Below are 16,679 nucleotides of genomic sequence, written 5' to 3'. Positions count from 1 at the left end.
TTGGGATCATTGGTGATTGCAGAATGTAACTGTGTGTGTCACACAGCTGGGATATTCAGCAATATTTCCCCTGACCAGGTGCCACATCATAAAATCCAGTCTGGCACAAGGCACTCAAAGCATTAAACTGAGGAGCTTTGACTGGTGTTGGTTCATTCCAACACTTCAGTGTCACAACCTGTTCATTCCATCCTGGAGCTTTGGGACTTCAACACCGTCAAACCAAGGCAGTGCCTTATCCAGTGGTACATCCAGATGTCTTTAAAGACTTAATGGCTGCCATTTTCACTGCTCTCCACATATTGCTACTACATAGTGATGTATTTTCACTGTTAGGCTCGTTTGGATGAAGGTAATTAATCTCACTTTAAAATAGCACTAACTTTTCAAAATGGAGCGTCACAATTAGTTGCCAAAGTCTATTTAAACGACTCCCTTAAGCTTAAGTTATTCAGCCTCTAACAGGTGCTGAAATAAACCTTTAGGGTGGCATTTTTTTAGTCTCAGCATTTCGATGTTGCTCAGTCTGAGTTGCTTTTCCACGGGAGATTTAGATCATGAATAGCAATACTGCTCAGAGATGTGAGATGCTTCTTCAGTTTAGGAGAGAGATTTCAAACTTCTAATTTCTTTGGGCAATTTTGTTGTCTTTGGAATTCTAATTTTTGAAGAGTTGCCAAACACATTCCTGCATGATTAAAAGTCAAAATCTTACAATATAAGAAGCATAGTAGATTTAACAAGCATGCAGGGTTAAAGACCTATGTAAAAAAAAGGAATATCGATAAACTAGTGTTAAACTGAATAAAAATGGCCTTTGTTGTGTACTTTATCTGCTTCAGGCTGTAGTGTGTCTGTCCAGATCTCCTGCTGACTGGGAGAGGATCACCTGAAGGATGAGCTGGTTCAGCCAAATTGACTGGACTGTTCTGTGGTGACCCAGCAACTTGCACCGGCATAAGCCGAGCACAATAATTAAGATGCCATTGGTAATGTGAGGAGGAGGGAAGAGCAGGAGGAGATTCAGAAATGCCTGGAAACAATCTTTGGAATTAAATTATTTTAATAAGCCGACACTAAATTGGCCTAATGTGCGATGTCTGACAAAGGCAGCCCGTCAGCGCGTGATCCCGGTTAATTCAATCATTCGCAAGCCGTGTGTCCTTCAAGCAGCAGCATCAAACCTCAGCACAGTTTCTTCATTTTAGCTGTCAACAGAATTGATAATTTTAATTGTCTGTCTGAATACACTTTGCATTCTCTTGCATCTTTTTATCCCCATTACCCGAGAGCGGGGTAATTCAGCGGTTGCACTGCAATGTGAGGCTTACCCGGGCTGTGTAAATTAATAGAGCAAATATGCAAAGCAGGCCCATAGCAGTGATTGTTTTTGTAGTCCTCAATAAGCCAAGGAGCTCTTAATTCTTTTCTGAAGTGCAATATAACAGTCTTTTTCTTTTTTTTTTTCTTTTTCAATTTAAACAAGGACCTACTGTACATTTCATTGCTGGCATCTCCCTGGTAATTAAATATAGGTTATGGACGCTTCTTATGTATTTATTACTTCTACATATGGCAATGTTAATTATATTTTACATTTACTGGTGAGAAGAAGGAAGAGATGCCCAGACTGAGGATACAGACTTTTCTCTTATTTCTTGTTCTGATTTGTAGCAATTCTTATCAAAGCCTGTAAGCTGGCCATAAAAAGTCCAGTTGTGTGTGCATATCCCCCTTCCAATTAGTTTCACTGAAATTTAGTTGCTATTAGTTTTTCTCTCATTGTAGTCAGGCTGAACTGGCTTTTTAATTCTTATTTATTTATGTACCCTTGCATCTCATTTAACAGCAACCTCCAGATTTGGTCCATTTCATTTACCTATTCTTTTTCATTTATTTTTTTCTAATTTTGACCTTATTTTTTTCCTCCTCAGACCCCTTTATCTCCTTATAACTTGTCCTTTCTATGATCACAAACAAAATCAGGCATTGGTCATCTACTTTTGGCCTGCCCAATTTTTTTCTCTGAGTGCAGTTTTCTTAAACCAGATGTTCCTTTGATGTAGTGGGAGAGGACCCATAGACTCGTTTTCTGGAAGTAGGAGAGGGTCTGTCCACATAATTATTATTTTAGCAAGCAATTGTGTGACTGTTTTTTTTCTTCCTTAGAGCTTTTTTTTGTTTACACCTAGGACCATCTCTGCCATCAAGCAGAGAAGATCATCAAGATTGCTACATTCTTGATGAAGTGCTAATTGACAGCATTTAATTACAGGTTTTACACCTGTCAGAAACACTTGTGGCCACGAAATGCTTCTCCATCAGGAAGCTTGTCTGTGGCGAGGCTGGCAGGTCACTGGTAGTGACAGGGCTCTGTCGTGCTGGGCTGGTAGAAAGTTCCTAATCAGACTCATCAAACGTGGAAATGTAATTGTGTTACATTAATCACGTTTATACTTAACATACATCGCTCTTGGCTTTTTGGGGGTATTTTTAATTGACAATGAATCAAACAGTGCACTTGAAAAATGGAGGCAATTAACATAAAGCACGAGGTGATGTGTTGTGCATACTGAACGGGGGAGTACATTGCCAGTGCTTTAAATGTCAAAACAAGGGAAGTTTTGACCCTTACTTGAAAAGCTTTAATTTGGATGTTAATTAATGCCTGACCTCTTCTGTCTCTTACGTGATGGATTGCGTGTTCAGAGCTTGGGCTGCTTCAGGATCTGTCTGCGTTTGGGTACTTTTTTTTTTTGTTCTGTGGATTTTAACAAAGACTTTTCTATTCAAATTGTTGTTTACCCATATGATGTGAAATGTGTTAGACTGCTTATTAGTGCTCAGAAGCAACTCTTCTGTTGTCTAGCAAAGCTGTGGCCTCCAAGATTTCCTTTGTCCCAAGTGAATAAAGGCTGTGGAAAGACCAGAGAAGACCGTTCCTACTACCACAGTGCCGTGTGTACGTGGGTCACAGCCCTGATCACACATCAAGTCACTTGTTGACTCTGAGACGATGCCACGTGAGATCCATGATTTATCACATCCACTCTTCCCACTGATTCCATGCCATTTGACTGCACAGATGGCCTCTCCCCATGGCTCTTTCGTGCTCCCAACAGCTCTGCAGTTGCTCCCTTGCTCGTTCTGATCCATGCAGAGGGTGTCATCACACGCACTTCGTTCATCTTCCCTGCTTCCCTTTTCCCTCACCTCGCAGAGAGCCAAGATAGAGGCCTAACCCAGCCCTCTGCAACACCCCAAACCCTCTGTGGAGCTTTGACACGAGCTTTAGATGCCAGTGTTAACTCCTTTTGCTGATTATTGCAGGCTTTGGGTAATTGGATCTGCAGGTTGTAGTTTTTAGCTTGTATAAAAAGACATGTTCAAGCGAGGTAAGATTTTAAACTTAGTAATTTCTTGCAGGCAAAACTGCCTAGGCTTCTGGGTAATAGCCAGATAACTGGATTTTTCCCCTGTCCAAGTGTACTTGTCTGCAGTGTGTCCTTGTTGAAACAAGCTGGCTGTTGCAAATAAAGAAGTCTTTAAAGCGTTTTGAATTTTACAAACATCTTAAAATTACTTTCAATTCACATAAATCACTCGCTGTGTTAAGAATGTGCTTCAGAAAATGTTGAAAAATGACTTGGTTCCCGTTCCTTGGCATGTGGTAACAGATTCTGTAGAAAGGCATCTCAACCTTCCTACCCAGATAGAGCTTGTTGTACTCTAAAATATATCTTAATAGGCTCACACAGATATATAGAATTTGAATACCGGAGCTTCAGTTCTGACACTTGGGTACATGAATAAGGCCAGACATCTGGGACTCTCTTATTCTATGTGGACAGAAATATTGCTCAGGATTTGAAGCCACATATCCTAATCATACTATTCCCATGTTATTAAAATTCCAGGAAATATCTGGGGATATGCAAAATGGTCAAAAAATGGTAAGTTTTAAAGTGGGAGATTGAGAACTTTACAACATGTTCCTGGAGGCAGAGTGAGGAAGATCCTTTTGCACTGAAATACCTAAGGCATTACCCTTCAGTTGAAGTTTGATGCAGAACTCTTAAATGGAGGGAGAAAATTGTCTGCATATGCATTGCAAATACACATTGTGACTAAATAATGTAGAATGTCTCAGATGTGTCTCTGAATGGGTGTAAGCAGATTGCTGGTGCAACATAACCATGTCATATCATCTGTTAAACTGCTCTCACACACGATTAAAGCAAAAAAAAAATAGGAGAAATGATTGTTGGGTTCCAGGTGGTCAGACAGTTCCCTTCCAAACAGTGCATGTCAGCTTATTACCAGGACCCAGGGGGCAATGAGTCAAAAATAGACTGTTTGATTTTTATGCAAATATATATTTAATTAAGCTAGTTTTTTTAAAGATAAGACTTTAGACTGAGCAGAGTGAAAGAATTATTTAGTCTCTGAAGAGTATCTTCAGGACTAGGTCAGAATCTCTCAGGGATGCAGTCACTCTTGGAGAGTAACAGAGGGAAAGGCATATGTTTTGGTGAAACCTCCTCTTGACATTACAGTTCCAAGGTGGAGGAAATGAAAATCTAAAGTGTCTTGTCAGTTTTGTTGAGAAAAGCCACACAACCCTGTTTAAAAACCAAACCAAACAAACCCACAAATGAAAAGTGAGCGAGAATCCCTGCAGCGACAGCGAATGCTCTTGTAACGGGCTGGTCTGGATTTAGGAAGATAAAAAGTAGCAGATTACTTGGTTTGAGATTTAATTTGTTTCTGGAGACCTTCCAAGAGCCATAATGTTTCACAGCTAATATTTTTTTGAAATACGTGTGGGCTTTGGGTGGCTGAGACGGGCCAGCTGTTCTCCTAATAACCCAAATCGATGGCCAACTGCTCAGGATTAGCAGGTTGGGGCTCTCGCTCAGCGCGGTGCAAACCTTGTATTAATAATGTCCCCGGGTGCTTCAGGGGACACTCCTCTGTTCATTTCCAGTTGGCAATTTCAGAACAACAAAAAATCAGATTAACTGAACTGTTCCTTCTGAGCTGATCACCAGCACAGGCCAGGATGCAGTTCCTTCTCTGCAGGTTGGAAGGCCAAAAATCTGTCTTTCAGGAAAATGTAGGTGGGTGGCTTCACTCGGGGCAAACCCCACAAGAAAATATTCTGACGTTCCTTATGGTTGACAAAAATTTAACAGGGTTGTCTTCCTGTGGCAATGTGACTTGTGGTTACAGTTCAGAGCTGGGTCAGCCTGAAGGGGCTGCAGCACCAGCCCAACTTTGTCAGGAGGAAACCGTCCATGTCTGACAAACAGATGCAGCACAAATTACCACACACCAAGACCTTAATGCATTTCTGTAGCACATTGCTTGGGATTTTCACAGTCTGCATTTCTGACAGAACTCTTAATTTGAGGATCTTAGGAAAGCACCATTCAAAAGAATCATGGCCAGCAAACCTTTTCCATTACATTTCAAAGCGCAGGGTGGACATTTAGCGAGAATTAATGGGAGTATGTGAGGTTAAATCTTCCTTTAAACATAGAATCTCATTTAACTTAATGATATCTTAAAGCATGCAAGTATTCTTGAAAATAATTGTAGATGTAGTTCACAATTAATTCTGAGCTTTTAGGATTTCTCTCTGCTAATCCAAATCAAATCACAACTTTTCTAATGTAATTATGATCATGCTTCAAGTTGCAGTTTTTCTTTCCCTTTGCTTATTTAAATCAGTCTTTTTTCAGACAGAGCAGTCTGTCAGCCTTAATGGTCACATCTCCTTTTTCATAGCTTTCTTGTGGCAGGGGATTTCTCAGCCTTGCCTTGAGAATAAGTAACACTAGCTGTAAATTCATTAAGTCTTTCAGAAATTTCTCAGATTGAGTGAGTTTTCTAGCTGGAAGCCAATGCCTCTGGTTTTGCCTTATGCCTCTGTTCAGCTTATCCACCTGAACTTTTTTCCTCTAGAGAAGGGAAAGAAAAAGTAACTTTTAATGGCTTGATTCTGAAAACCCTGGTCAGTTTGGAATGACTTGGTGCCTATTTGTGCCTTGGACCTGCTGCTTCTTGGGCAGACAAGTGAACCTGTAGATAGTGAAGTAAGTGCATGTCATGTTCTGGGATATGTGAATATCAACTGAAACATTTGTGTTGTGTTCTTTTAGTCCCTGCAACAAATATCAACCCAGACAAGAGGCAGGATTTGCTAAAATAAGAATCCCTTCTTGAAAGGGATTATCTTCAACAAAATTTGAAATTCCTTTACCAAAGAATTCTCTTTAAACAAGGCACAACTAAAACTCGGAGCCCTGGGAAGGCCTAAAAGATTCCTACAGTGATGTGGGATGTTGCTTTTTAGAGAGGAGCTCCACTTACAATACTAACTTTGATGTGTTTACTTTCTTTGAAAAAAAAAAAAGTAATAAAAAACCCGGTGCAACCTTCTTCTCTCAGCTGTGGAGAGAACTGGAGCAGAACTGAGGGGCCTTTAATAAGGCAGCAAAAGAGAGGCAATGCTGGAACAGGTAGTCAATAGCAAAAGGGAAATTCCTCCCTGAAGTTTGTAGCCAGCATTGGTAAATCTTTGACACTTTTGAACCACTTGCTGGCAGTACCAGAGCTCAAATACAGGTTAGACTGCAGTGAATGATAATCTGTTTGATGCACAGGACTGTTGTGCTGCCAGGGAGTCAGGCTGTAAAACTTATCAACAGTCATGTGGAACTTGGGTTTATATGTAAAGTGAGTTGTCCTGTCTTGCAGTCTTTGCTAAAATACTGTAAAGCAGGTTGTAAAAAATGGGTGCATTTTTTACTCTGCTTATATTACATTCTATAATGACAATATATCTGTATTCTCTACTAACTATGCCAATAAGAAATGTTGTTGGTGTGAATGCATTCAGGCACATGGACTTTGTTTACCTTCCTGTGTGTGGCAGTGAACCAGCAGCAACACAAAATGTGCTCTGGTCTGCTAAAAACCCAAATTGCCTGGTTGCAAGTAGGACCCCTGCCTGCTTTATTTAGCTGGAATTTAAATTACAGTGCCAGCTCTCAACATTTACAATAAAACAGTAGGGAGACAACTATAATTTGACCTTTATAAAACATTAACACCAACCTATATAAAAACATAACTTCAACTTTAATGAATAAATACAGTGGGAGGCAGAATTCAAGAAATTAGGAAAACGGTGTACTTATAATATTTTTACTTTTGGAAAAAGCATAAAAATATGCTCGTGTGAACACCAAAATGATGTTGGTGTGCTTGGTTCCCTGCATCCATCTTCTGGTGGGGAATTGACCCTGGGCCAAGTGCTCCTTTCTCCTGTTGAGAGTCAGGGAAGGAGGAGGTGAGACTGAAAGGAGGAATTGGAGCAGGACAGGCTGTGCTGGTGTTGGGTGGGAATGTTGGTGCCACAGCACTGGTGACAGTGCTGGCTCCCAGCTGTATAAGAGCCATAAATGGCCACAAATCCAAACGTGTTTTGGGTTAATTCTGGCTAAAGTAGTCCCTGAGAAGTGGTGTGGCAGCTCATGGCCTTTTGTAGTTCTGTCATCCTGGAAAGATGATTAATAATGTGCTCCAGGTCTTCTGTTGCAGTTAATATAATATATAATAGGCATAGCTAATAAATTTTACCCTTTTTATGTAAAACTGCATTGAAGCTGTAAACATAAGGATACTTTAAATGAGTTGTTTTTTATGTCCCATAATAAAAAGAAAATTTGGAGATGTCTGAATGCCAAGGTTATAAGTTGCTTTTATGTGACCTGAAATGCTTATCCCAACTCTATAATTCCTTAACTTTACAGCTGATGTGATGTTTCAAACCACATAATGTTACTGATATTTACACAGCTGCTGTTAGTAAGGTGCACCTATTTCTGGGATGCATAACAGTCCTGGAGACCAGGCAGGTGTGACAGAAGCACAAGGGGGTTTCTTTAATTTCTCTGAATGTGTTTGGGTTCCAAGGTGATGCTGCAGGCAGACAAATGATCTGGAGGGTAGGAAGGCAGCTGTTAAGTGCTGTGGTCAGGAGCTTCCTAGGGATTCACTGTGGCTGAAAGAAAGGCCATGAGCTCAGTTGCCCAAGATTTGGTGTTTGGTTGTCCAGTTATGGTTTTTCTGGTTTTGGTTTGTAGCTTTTTGGTTTTTTTTTTTTTTTGGTTTGGTTTGGGTATTTTTTTTGTTGGTTGGTTGGTGGTTTCTTTGTGTCTGTTTTTAATCAAGGCTCTTCTAGTTAGAATTGGTATTCAGCCTGGCTTGTGTTTATGGAGGAGCCACTCAAGTGTGTCATAGAAAAAAGCAGGAAATAGTGATTTTATAATATTTTTCTAGAGCAATGAAAGCAGTATTGTGGGAGTTATACAGTGTAATTTGCAACCAAAGAACTCATTTTATTTAAATTTTTAAAAGTTATGTTTGTGGCACAGGAAATCGTCTAAAATTATCTTTAATAACAGAGTGGATGAGTTCACTCTTCCGATTAATAAGAAAATGCAACTCTCAAAATGTTCTGTAAGATTTGGTATTTCTTCTGAGAAATCAGTTAGATCTCATCTGCAGGTAGGCAGAAGTTTTTTGGCATAACAGAATAGCAGCTCCTGCCAATTGTAAATCAAAATAAGAAACTGTATTTAAAATGAGATTATTACTTCTGGCACTTTACTTTTATTCCTTGAGACACTGTCTTTAATAGCTTCTCCAATAAAGTTAGGAGAAATTGAAATATAGAAGCTTTAACACTTACATAATAAATCTATTAATCCTAATGCTTCTGAAAACATTAGGCATTGACTACTTGCTGCTGGTTTTATAAGCCAGCATCATTTCCCAGAACTGTGTGATGGTAACTACAGTTAGCACTGGTAATTAATTGAAATGAAATTACCTGTGTGATGAACGAGGGCTGAACACATTCGACTTAACTCTTTCTGGCGCCGTAGCTTTGCTGTAGATCCTGATTTAGCAAGTTGTTTAAGTTCCTTCCACACTCTACAGAACTTTGAGTTTACTTCAGTGCACCACAGGCCTAAACTCCATTAACTTCAGCACTGGTATTTGCTTACACAGAACGTGCTTTGGGAAAGGCTGAGCTGTGAGGGGGCTGTTCCCTATGCAGCCATGCAAAAGCAAAGCTAGAGGAGCTTCCCAGCACATGAATTTTCTGTGCTGAACCAGATGATTTGGAGTGATTATGCTCAGAACCATGAATACAGCAAGAAGTTCAGTTTTCACGGGTGAGCGCTGCTCCTGCTCAAATTGGGTTTTTCTGCATAAATCTGTGCCAGAACTCTCATTCTTCCCGTCTGCAAGTGCTGCTGGGTTTTGAGTAACTGAGCAAAAAAATCTAGATTGGTTTTTTTTCATGTTCTCTTAACGACTTCTTAAATATAATGATCTCTGGGTGGGGATGAGCACTGAAAATAAGGGCAGGAGGCTGGTGCTGCACCCTCCCTGCCTGTGGTTGGGTAGGAGAGAGCCTCGGGAAGTCGGGCTCCTGAGGATGGCTGGGAGGGGCCAGCCCTTGCTAGAACAGCTGGCACTGCCCCCATGACAAATGACAGATTTAATAGTTAAATAAAGATACAGATATCTGTTAAGGAAGATTAAAGACCAAACTTCATGTAGCCAGATTGGAAATGGTGGGTTATGGGTAAAGGTCATGAAATGGCTCTCTGTGTAGCTTTAGTGGTCTCTAAAGCCAGGTCTGTAACACAGGCTTGCTGCTAGAGCTGGGGGTTTAGAAAACCCAAAGTCAGCCTTAGTTTGTCCTCTGTGAAAGTGTCTGTATGAGTTTAACAGAGCCAGTTTAATTAAGTAGAGTTTAATTGCCATTCTCCTGTGTGTAAAATATACATTAATTTTCCTTGAAGAAAAAGAGAGAAATATAATTGACTATTTTGCTCTGAAGGTTCCAAGGGTTTGGTAGAAAACTCTCGTGGTGTACTCATGAGATCTTACAGGAGTGATGAGAAGTGCTGAAAGCTGATCTGTGAATGCCATTTGTAGCTGACTTCATGCACTTCTGTTTTACCTTTGGAAAGCAAAATCCATTTCAGATTAACTTTGACAGGGAGGTGTTGAGGTGTGTGAGTCAGCACTTCCTCAGGTGTTGCTGCCAGCGCGTTGGGAAGACAAGGAATTGTGATGGATATTATCAATAACAGTGTTAGCCTGAAAGGAGAATTGGCAAACTGAGTTAAGAAACACTTTCCTGCCTTGTCCTGGCACACTTCACAAAAAACTAAATTATAAGTTGTTATCAGTGTACAAAAGTGAAATTTATCTTGAGATTTAGGAACTTTTTTCCCCCTCTACTCCCCTTTTGCAAAATAACCCTACTGCTCTTGCTTTTCCTGTGTTAGAGTTTCCATTTTGAGATCTGGAAAAGTTGTGGTGTTTTTTTTTTTTGTCTGAAACAGCCTGTTTGGTAGGAGTCAGTACAGCATGATTGAAGCAATGGGGGATTTAATTCTTTTTATTCACAATCATGGAGCTATATTTAACAAGCCTTTCTAATAATCGTTCCGCTATACTGAATTATGTATTGATTCTTTTCCTACAGTAGCTTCATTACAGAATTCCAGAAGAAAAATGGGCTTTTAGATATTAACCTGAAACTCTTCACAATTTTGAGTATTGTATTACAGATAATTCTGTGAGGACCTAATCATACATTGTTTGATTTCAATGAAACAACTCTCACTGACTTCACTGAGAGTTGGCTGAGACTTGGGCTGAACTATTGCCGTGCTGTTGGAAGTAAAATAAGCATTTTGACTTAATTTTCAACTCTTTAATGGTTTTACATTTTAGCTCTGCTGTGCACGTGCTCCTGCTACGTCATAGGATTGTTTAAGTTAGAGAAACTCTCCGAGATCATCGAGTCCAACCATTCCTCCAGCACTAAATCATGTCTCCAAGTGTCACATCTGCTTTTAAATCCCACCAGGGATGGTGACTCCACCACTGCCCTGGGAATCCTGTTTCAGTGCTTAATAACCCTTTCAGTGAAGAAATTTCTCCTTATAGCCAACACAAACCTCCCCTGCTGCAACTTGGAGCCGTTTCCTCTTGTCCTGTTAATGGTTCCTTTCGAGGAGAGATTGATCCCCACCTGTCTACATCCTCCTTGCAGGTATTTGTGGAGAGCAATAAGGTCTCCCCTGACTGTGCTTTTCTCCAGGAAAAACATCCTTGGCTGCTCCTCACCAGGCTTGAGCTCCAGACCCTTCCCAGCTCTGTTGCCCTTTGGCCACGCTCCAGCACCTCAATATCTTGTAGTTCCCACGGTGTGGAGGGGACTGTGAACCTCCACTGGGGCTTTCAGGGAGACACCTGTAGAAGGGACTTAGAAATTAAAACTTGGTTACGCTTTTTAAATCATAAATTTTGTTGAGGGGGCTCTCATAGGTGCCGTGTGTTCCAGAGGAGGAGTGTGGGAGCTGGGTTTGTGGCTCTGGTTGCACGGGCTCCTTTGGCTCAAATTCCAGGGATTAACAGCCCTGGGGCGTGCAGGGGTCTCACTTCATTGATTTTTAGTGGTTGCCGTTACAGAAAGTTAAGGGGGCCATTTAAGAGAGACAAACCACCGTATTAAAATTAATGCCTTTGATTTGCTTCGAATCATCCGTAATCCATGTGGACCTGTCATAATTTATACCTTGCTTGGCTACAGTGATAAGTCTAAAACTGTCACATAATCTGCATCAACACTTGTGCACGAGAGAAATGACACATCCTGCCTGCTGCAGTAGGTGTCAGGGTATTTATCTCTCACTGCCTTGAAGGTTGGCCTCAACTTAATTGGTGTTTCTCATTATTTATATTGCTAGGAAAAATAGGATTAAATACCAGGAGAGAAAGATAACAGACGTTTTGCTTCATAAGATAAATAAAAATCAATTTGTGTTTGTTTCCAAACATGATAAATGTGGTTGGGTTTTTTTGGTCTCCCCTGCTGCCCCCAAAGTTTTGAGGGTCTCCTGAGGATAATCTTAATAGGATGAAGTGGCCTTTGAAAGGCAATTAGCAAGATTCCCATGAACTGGGCCGTGTGCGGGCCACGTTCAAACCCCTCCTGATTAATGTTCATCTTAATTCCATTTCTTGGGATTTATTTACTCATTTCACATACAATGTATTTAGTTCCTTCAACTCTGCTCTGTGGTTTGAAAGCATCCTGCTGCCTTTTGAGTTCATGTACAGCTGCACTTCTACCTGTTGCCCCAGTGAGCAGAAAACAGCCCCATAAGGGCTGTACAGCAGTGGAAAGGGAGCTTAGATAACAATCAATAAGTCTGATAAGTACCAATAATTAATACTGTAATGATGCTTAGGAGAAAGGGGATCAGCAAGGAAGACACTGGGCTTTTTAGGATGAAATTCAGCACCTTGTGTCAACACTCCTGATTTTGTTTGGAGGAATCATGTTTCCTGGGAGCTGTGGAACTCACACTGGAACAAAGCTCAGGGGACAGCTCTGCTCTCTTAACACAGGCCTGGTGTGCTACACCCACTAAAATGATTTTTATTTCTTTATTTTTAAACATCCTTCCTATGAAAGAAATTCCACAATTTGTCCCTTCTTGCCAAATCTCCTTCCATGGCTGCATTTTAAGAATTCCAGGAAGAGCCAGGATCCTCTTAAGTGTCTCCCAGCAGATGCTATTCGGGTATGTCTAATTAATATTGTGCCTTTAGTACTGTAACTCCTCTGCTCAGGAAGACTCTACCTCCAGGAGGCTTTTGAACTCATTTGATGTGCTTCAACACCTTTTGTGAGCTGCACTTTGATTTCTTTTATGTTTATTTCGGTCTTTGGGAATTAGTGCAGCTGGGAAAGTGAGGTCCCTGCCACCCACCTGCTTCCTTGTGCTCAAACACTCCAGCACCAGCCCACCTACAGCCCAGAAATAACAAACAAACGGCTCTGACCAGAAGGTCTCAGCATTCAGCATGTCCCTCTTGTTCTAAAATTAAATGAGATGCAGAACCTGCCTCAAAACAGTCTGTTTGAAGGGAGATCCATTATTGAAACTGAATCCAATTTACACCACATACAGCAGAATCCTGTAGCTGGTAAATAGTTCTAACTGCCAAAAGTAATACGACCTCTGAGGCAGGGAGTGTCTTCCTCCATCTATTTGCAGTTAGTGAGAATCTTAGTGGACCACTGGTGGAAATAAATGGAGATTAGTAAGTTTTCCTGGCTTTACAGTACTTCATAAAATGTTGAAAATATTAAAATAAGTCAATATGTTCTTGAAAGATAAACATGATTATGGCACTGGAGGCTGGGGAGTCTCGAGTTGGGATGTTTCTCAGGGTTGTTTGGGGTGCTTTGTCTTGTGCACAGGCTGTTGCTGCCAGGCTGAGAACCTAATGCTGAAGGGACCTTTACACCCAGATGGTCATTTTAAACCCATTGTGCTAAAATAGTGATGGGTCAGATCTGAACTGGAGGGAGTTGCTGTCAGCACCTGCTGACTTATTGCTTTATGGGCTCCCTCGGGACCTTTGCAGTGTTTTCTACCTGGAACTGTTTTTATTTAGCTGGTTTCACTGCGTATTGATCTTTAGCTGTCAGCTACTTTACAGGCAGCACAGTGTGTTTATTGTGAGGATGGGAAACAGGAATTCACAAAGTCCTGTCCCTCTTGCTCCTTAATGAGCTACAGCTGCATTTCTGGTGGTAAAGGGAACGTGCTTGGGACTGCTGGATGGCACTGACACCAGCGGGCACTGCTCTGCCTGTATCCATACATTAAATTCTCTGCAGGTGGCTGCAAACAAACTGTTTGCTGTGTGTGATCCCTGACCCGTGCATGCTCTAAAAGCAGGGCTGAGAGTTTGCAATTAGGCTGCCACAGGGTAGCACAAACAGAAAATAGAAGGAGCTGGACCAAATGGCAATATGGGGTTAGGTGTAGCTCTTGACAGCATTTGCCAGATGCAGTAGCTTTCCATGGAGGATTCAATACGGAGGGAAAATTTAAGAGCAGCAAGAACTGGGAAAAAAATGCTTAAGGCTGCCAGAAATGCCTATGGTTATGAAGTTAAGACCCTAGAAAAATCAGTGCTTTTCCTTGGCCTTGCTTATTGCACTATGTACATAAGTACTTCCAGTTAAATCACTGAGACTGCTGGCAAACTTATGCAAGCACTTATGAGGAAAACATATGCTTCTGTGGAATGCTGACTGGGAGTTTAGCTAATGATCTATTCAGCTCTGGGTGCCATACACAGATCACGAAACATTTACTTCCAATAATTAACTGTTTTGTAGTTTGGGGGTTTTTATTTCTTGTTTCTTTTTGTTCTTTTTTAATCCTACTCAGGCTTATTGACAAACATGGCTTTCTGCTCTGCTCTTGGAGACAGTTGCAGCTGCAAAGGTCCCTTGAGTTATGCCAATCATTTGCAGATGTTCTTCTGAAAGCGAAAATTAAATAGATTTTCTTGATGCCAATAAATTAAAGAAAAATGTTAGATAGGCTCTTATCTCTAAAAAAGTGTGTGCTTTGGTCACAATGCATCAAATACTGCTAATATAATGATGACCTTTTAAAAGAAAACACATTATGCTGTAGCTGTTTTTGTATTATAACTGTGGAATGGTGGTATGCAAAAGTCAAGTTATTAAACAGTGGGAGAAATGGAGTGAAAATAATCTATTTTGCTTTTATCTGATATTACAGTTCTGATAGGAACAGCCTTCTCTTTTTCACCCTGTATTAAGTCATGCCTTTCTTCAAATTATAAAACATAGAGAGAGATCAAATACACGGCAACATTTTGGAACATCAGATCCTACCGAGTTTTGATGAGTTGGATCAAAATCTCAATGACCAAAAGCTGTTGTTCAACAGCAAAAGTGAGCAGAACTGCAGAGGAAGATAAGCAGGGTCCTTGTCCACACTCACCATGGTCAGAGCATTAAGAAATGAGGAACAAATATCAGCCTAGAGACCAGGCACTTGCTCAGAACTAAGACTTCCATTTCCTCCCCAGCAGCCTCAGGTTTCATGCAGGGAGTCATTTGAGCAAAGATCCTCCAAAGGTATTAAAGTCCTTTTGCTGACTTGTGCCCAGATATTCACGACAGAAATGTGGAATCAGAACCTTTTTTGCAATTGTGTTCTCTGATTAATTAAACTCACATTTGCAAGTTATTGAATACCTGCAGGTGCTGAATCAATTCTGGTTGCATTCCAGATATTTGCTGGAGAACTGGGACTTAATTCTTAGGGCTGTTGTTCTGATGGCTTTTCTACCAGTTTATTCACTTGGAAAATATTTTTTTTTCATTTTTCTTATCTGTGCAGAATAAAAGAGGAAATTTCCTTTTATTTGGCTGTCTCCTAATGGGGTGGGCTCAGACAAAGAGAACTAGTCTAAAACATCTGTGAGCTTTAAGAAGCCGTTTTTAAGAGAGGAAGACTTGGCTTCTTGGCATGGTGATGACATAACTGAGCTACTTTGATGGGAGGGATATAAGATTTCACATGTTTGATATGGCTGCTTCTCCAAACACTAATTTTGAGGTTTGATCCCCGTGAAGCTCAGTGCTGTGTTAGACTGGCTGATGATTTAATTCGACACAGTTGGAAGGTGGTGGTAACTTCCTGGGGTAGTTTAGCCTAGGCCATCCTTCCATATCACTTCCCAAGCCTTGGTGTGTGTCTGGTGGAATGTCCTGTGCAGAGCCAGCAAGGAGGAGGCCTTGCTCTCCCTGGAGGCACCAGGGCTTTCACTGCCAAGTTGTTTGCAAGTGGCTCCGAGGCAGCGCAGGGACCGTGAGATTGTGCTGTGTTTGCACAGGGAGTTAAATAAACATCTCACCCTGTTATAATTTTCTGCTTTTCCCACTGTATAAACAGCTGCTGGTTGCTTGCCAATCAGCTTCTACTTTGGTGCTGCTAATTACAGAGAGAATCGTTAAAAACTGACTGAAAAAAGTTGCAAGGCTGATAGCAGAGAAGTCAAAAGGTTCTCAAATGTTGTGTTTATCTCCTCTCAAGATAAAGGTTTTTCAGAAGGCCTTTCAACCTGCAGGATCAAAGGGAGCATTTTGTTTGTAATGTGTACCCATCACTGCATACTTTAATTACCATTCTTGTTGCCTGTCTATTAACAAACCCCACCAGACTCTGCACAGGAAAACATTAATTTGGGAGTAACGGACAATGTTGTGTGAAACATATTGCTGGATATAACTTATCCGGTGCTTGAAGACTTAGACCAAAGTCATGCTTAGAATATTACGTGTTCTCCCCTCCAACTGACAGTAATTAACAGCAGTGCTTTGCCACTGTAATCAGCAGGAGATGTTGAATTGCCTCCTTTGAAAGCTGGGCTCCTTTCTTGGGCTGCTCCCTCACAAAGGCTCCCAGTCTCTTTTCCACCTCGGTGAGTCTGGAGGAGACTTCATTTGAAACAAACCTACTCTGTTCTGCAGAGCCCTTTCATATTAACAGCCCTCAAACCTCCCAAGACTCCTGAGTGAACTCTTAACATTCAAATTAACCACCTCAGCACCATTTCGATCACCTTGGCCTGGCAGTTCTACGGATTCCTTGGTAGGCCGTGGGGAGACCAAATTTACTACTTTTATTAACAACATTTTAGGTCAAGGCTGTTGTTTGTGTGCCTGGCAGTTGATT

General features: G+C 41.0%; 1 protein-coding gene across 2 annotated transcripts in view; it reads left to right on the top strand.

Moving 5' to 3' along the window:
* CDH13 (cadherin 13) overlaps window positions 1–16,679 on the top strand; it is a 449,115-nt gene that overhangs the window by 88,043 nt on the left and 344,393 nt on the right. The window lies entirely within an intron of this gene.

This window comes from Lepidothrix coronata, unplaced genomic scaffold (assembly GCF_001604755.1).
Source record: "Lepidothrix coronata isolate B3197 unplaced genomic scaffold, Lepidothrix_coronata-1.0 Scaffold87, whole genome shotgun sequence".
Classification (NCBI taxonomy): Eukaryota; Metazoa; Chordata; class Aves; order Passeriformes; family Pipridae; genus Lepidothrix; species Lepidothrix coronata.
This window is presented reverse-complemented; position numbering and strand designations above follow the sequence as displayed.